The sequence below is a fragment of the Cebus imitator genome, unplaced genomic scaffold, assembly GCF_001604975.1.
Source record: "Cebus imitator isolate Cc_AM_T3 unplaced genomic scaffold, Cebus_imitator-1.0 Scaffold105, whole genome shotgun sequence".
Lineage (NCBI taxonomy): Eukaryota > Metazoa > Chordata > Mammalia > Primates > Cebidae > Cebus > Cebus imitator.
The window spans coordinates 6,212,430-6,217,856 of NW_016107420.1; positions in this window are offsets into that span (position 1 = coordinate 6,212,430).

A 5,427-nucleotide genomic window follows, 5' to 3' on the forward strand; every position below is an offset into this window, starting at 1 on the left:
TTTGTAGAGATGAGGTTTTGTGCTGTTGCCTAGGCTGGTCTTGAATTCCTGGGCTCAAGCATCTTCCCGCCTCAGCCTCCCAAATTGTTGGAATTACAGGCGTGAGCCACCTTGCCCAGCCCAAGCGGATAGTGCTTAAATTAATCTTAATATAAAGAGGCTAGTTATTATAGTAAAAACAAAACCAGCTCAGAACTATTCTTGTCTCACTTGTCCCCATTTCTCCAAAATGAAACTAAATCTAATGAAGTTTCTAGATCTTTTGGAAAATTGAGTAGACAGATGAATATGTTAAATGACACCATGGGAATGCAATCAGTTAAATCGATTAATAGAATGTGAAAAATGCTATAGCCCAAACACCTCAGTTTCTTCAACAAATTAATTTCAGAAAAAACTGGTGGCAATGGGGGTATATGTTAAAAGATTAAGGGTATATGTTAAAAGATTAAGAGGCTTATCAATCAAATGCAGCATGTAGATCTTGTTTAAATTTTGATTCAAGCAAACAATTTTTTTTTTTTTTTTGGTAAAAGGAGAAATTGAACATTGGTTGAATGATAGCATTATGTAATGAAAACTTTTTAGGTGTAATGATATTGTGGTTATTTCTTTTTTTTTTTTTTTGAGATGGAGTCTTGCTGAGCTGCTGGGACTATAGGTGCATGCCACCACATCAGGCTACTTTTTTTGTATTTTAGTAGAGATGGGGTTTCACCATGGCCAGGGTGATCTTGATCTGCTGACCTCGTGATCTGCCCACCTCAGCCTCCCAAAGTGCTGGGATTACAGGCGTGAGCCACCGCCCCCAGCTATTGTGGCTATTTCTAAAGGGTTATTTATGGATGAGATGATATGATGATGCCTAGGATTTGCTTCAAAATAATCTAGCTGGGAGAGAATAAAAAGAGGAACAAGTGATACAAGATTTGCTACATGCTAAAATGTTGAAGGTGGGTGATGGTTACATAGGAGCTCATCATCCTAGTCCATTTATATTTGTATGAAACTTTCCATAATAAAATAGCTTTAAGTGAAAGATTTAAAAAGCTGATTGGGTGGGGCTGGTTCACTTTACATTTTCCTGTAGTATGATTCTGGTTTGTTGGGGAACCCAAACTCATTAACCTTAGGTCTTTCCTCCTGGACTGGACAGACTGTTAAGTCTCCCAGGACAAAGTGTGGCTGAGTACATTCTGGGAGCTAAGTAGGAGGCGGCTAGGGAGTAGAGGTGGGGTGTCTTTGCATTCAACATTCACTATGTACAGTCACTTAATCCCTCCGTTTTTATATTTATTTATGTTTGAGATGTCATCTTGCTCTGTCTTACCCAGGTTGGAGTGCAGTGGCGCAATTTCGGCCCATTGCAGCCTCTGCCTCCCGGGTTCAAGCGATTCTCCTGTCTCAGCCTTCTGAGTAGCTGGGACTACAAGCATGCACCACTACACCCGGCTAATTCTGTATGTTTAGTAGAGATGGGGTTTCAGCATGTTGGCCAGGATGGTCTCAAATTGCTGACCTCAGGTGATCCACCCGCCTCGGCCTCCCAACCTCCACTTTTAGTTGAGGGTTTTAGAGCAACCCTCAACTGTTACTCCCCAGTTCATAAATAATTCCAGATGGGAGACTTAGTAAGGTTATTATTATATACATGTATACATATATATGTATATATACACTAAGAAAAAGCCAGGCAACACAACAGGAAATAGGAAACACCCAAATATATATGTTTTATACATATCAAACTTTCTACATTATACGCTTATGAAAGTAAAACAAACCATATGTTTTGGAAGGCAATCTAGAAGAGTATCTTTGCAACTTTGTAAGTAAAGAAACAAATGGAACAGAAACAAAACACTAGCCATAAAGGAAGATTGCATAATTGGACTATATTAAAGTTAAGAAATCCTGTTTATCAAAAGATACTATTAGGAGAGTGAAAGGACAAGCCTATACACACATAGAGACAATTTACAGAGTTCTTAAGAGAAATGCCTGGTGTGTAATCATCATTCAATGCCTTTTGGCTGCTATTATTCCTATTATTGTTGTTGTTACTGGAAAACAAGAACAGGTCCTACATTTATGGAACAATTATGCTGAAGTAGTGACCTTCCCTGATACACAGAGCAGTATGTTTACGCTCTTAGCAGTGTTTAAGAATTTGGTTGGGCACGGTGGCTCACGTCTGTAATCACAGCACTTTGGGAGGCCAAGGTGGGCGGATCATCTAAGGTCAGGGGTTTGAGACCAGCCTGACCAACATGGGGAAACTCTCTATAAAAAATACAAAATTAGCCGGGCATGGTAGCACATGCTTGTAATCCCAGCTACTTGGGAGGCTGAGACAGGAGAATCACCTGAACCCAGGAGGCAGAGGTTGCAGTGAGCCGAGATTGTGCTATTACCCTCCAGTCTGGGCAACAAAGAACTGATAAATATTTTCATAAGTGTTCGAGGCTTTATCTGTAAAGAATGTGTCACTTGGTACCTTGTGTGCATTTCATCTCACCTGTTTAGCTTTTATCTTTTCTAAATTTGGTTTAATGTTGTACTGATTGATAAAATCATTCAGAAATGTCATCTTTGTCCCAAATGTGAATTTTCCTGTATCGTGCTCACTAGAAAAACAGACAATAACTGTTTTCATTCCCATGTCATGTTTAGGTTTATGTAAATTATCCTCTGGGATATTTTATCACCTTCCTTTGAAAGATCTCAAAGATGGATATTGTCCCAAATGGAAACTTTACAAAACAATGTCTTCCATAAGGAATATAAAAGTTGTCAGCTTGGCATTTCCTTCCTCCAGTGAAATCTGCCAAAATCCATTGGCACCATCCAGCCTGTGGAGAATGTGGTGCCTCTTGCCAATTTAATTAAGGAGGATGTCTTCTAGTATTGGTAACATGTTTTCCTTACATACGTGTTAATAAAGTATTTCAGAAATATACATATATATATATATATACACCTACACTTTTTTTTAAAAGGACAAGCATAGAATGGGAGAAGATATTTGCAACATGTATCAATAAACAAGGATACATACTGAGAACTCTTGAAAACCACTAAGAAAAAGCCAGACAACACAACAGGAAAAAATAGGCAAAAGACATTAATAGGCAAATCACAAGACAAATATCTAATAAAGATTTAACATTTCAACCTCTTTAATAATGAGAATTCAAATTAAAACCACATTGATAACACTGTTCTCAAACACCTGGCCTCAAGCAACCTTCCTGCCTCCTAAAGCATTATAATTAGAGTCAACATACGTAGCCTTACACTATTCTGTCAAACTGGCAATAATTTTAAGGACTCTAACACCAAGTTTTGGTGTGGATGTGGAGCAAAATATACTTTCCATATGCTGCAGGTGAAAGCGTAAAAATATTAGGCATTATCTACTAAAGTTTGACATAATAAATCATAAGATTAGTAAATTCATTTGAGTAAAATCCTAGAGAAACATGTATGCATGTGCACCAGAACATGTTCATAAAGTATATTTTTACAGCCAAAATCTGGAAACTCCAATGTCCATCAATAATATAACAGAAAAACAAACTGCAGTACATTCCTATGCTGGAAAACTACAAAGGAACCAGTCTAGGTAGAAAAAAGAAATCGGAGAGACATGTGTCCAAAAGGGGGAACAAATAGAACAAAAAGCACAGATAGATTACCTGATATATTGGAGCAAACAAAATAATTCCAGAAAAAAAAAATTGTTCAAGAAATATAATTCTAGTATAGTACATAGTTCAGCTGTAAATATTTTCATAGTCACAATAATATAAACATTGAATATTAAGCTACCACCATACCCCAGAGAAAACCAGTACAGAGAAAAATAGGGATTAAAGGAAACTCAACTTGAAAGAAGTAACAGGAGAAAAAGAAAACCAAAGCAAAAATATGGTACATGGAAAGCACAAAATAAACTGCTACACATAAATCCAAATAGAACTGTAATGAAAAACAGTTAAGACAGCCAGAAACAACTATATATGTAAAAATTAGAAGTTATTAAATCATATTAAAAATAAAATTTAGCTATACATTCGTTATGTATAAGAAAAATACGTAAAAAATAAAGACTCATTCATAGAGACAAAGAGATAATAAGAGGTATACTGGTTAAGTTCTGCCAAAGCAGAAATGTGTTTTAAGTCATTGGCCTTTAAAATTTAGCTCATACTGGTGTGCGGTGGCTCACGCCTGTAGACTCAACACTTTGGGAGACCAAGGCAGGTGGATCACTTGAGGTCAGGAGGTTGGGACCAGCCTGGCCAACAAGGTGAAACCACATCTCTACTAAAAATACAAAAATTAGCTAGGCATGGTGGCATGTGTCTATAATCCCAGCTACCTGGGAAGCTGAGGCAGGAGAATCACTTGAATCTGGGAGGCGAAGGTTGCAGCGAGCCAAGATCGTGCCACTGCACTCCAGCCTGGGTGTGACAGAGTGAGACTCCATTACCAAAAAAATAATTAAATAAGGTAAAATTTAGCTCAGGATTACTTTATTTCCATTTTTATTTATTTATTTTTGAGACAGAGTCTTGCTCTGTTGTCCAGGCTGGAGTGCAGTGGCGTGATCTCGGTTTACTGCACCCTCTGTCTCCCAGGTTCAAGCAATTCTCCTGCCTCAGCCTCCCGAGGAGCTGGGATTACAGGTGTGTGCCACCATGGCCAGCTAATTTTTATGTTTAGTGGAGATGAGGCTTCACCATGTTGGCCAGCTGGTCTTGAACGCCTGACCTCAGGTGATCCATCCACTTTGGTCTCCCAAAGTGTTGCGATTACAGGCATGAGTCACCACACTGGGTTATTACTTAATCTTAAAGCCATTCTTTGATAAAAGAAAATGATTGTCTTGCTTTAACTTTGCATTTCCCCAACTTTTATGAGGTTGAGCATACTTCCTTTTTATTGATCATATGGACTTCCCTCCTTTGTGAACTATCAATTCATTATCTCTTGTCCATTTTTCTACTGGGTGACAATAGAAAATTTCCTTCAGTCACCTTTTTTCTGTTTACTGGTTTTCTCTGAGAGGGATATGGTGATAGTTTAATATTAGTTCTGAAATTTATGTTGCAAATATAAATATTATTTTTCTTCCTTATTGTCTCAGGGAAAAATCTCCAAATCAATGTTGAATAATCATAACATTGTCTACTTAAAAGAAATACTGTAATATAATTTCTGATTATAAAAACCAGCAGGATACTTTAGGTTAAACAGTCTTTATGATAGTTAAGTAGTTTCATGCTACTCTTATTCTTTCATTAGGAATGGCTATCCCACTATCACAGATTATTTTTCTTCATGTCAATCAACTGCATCAAGTTCTTCAGTGTTAAAATGTTTATTAAAATATACCAATATTTTCAGATAATAAACAATGTA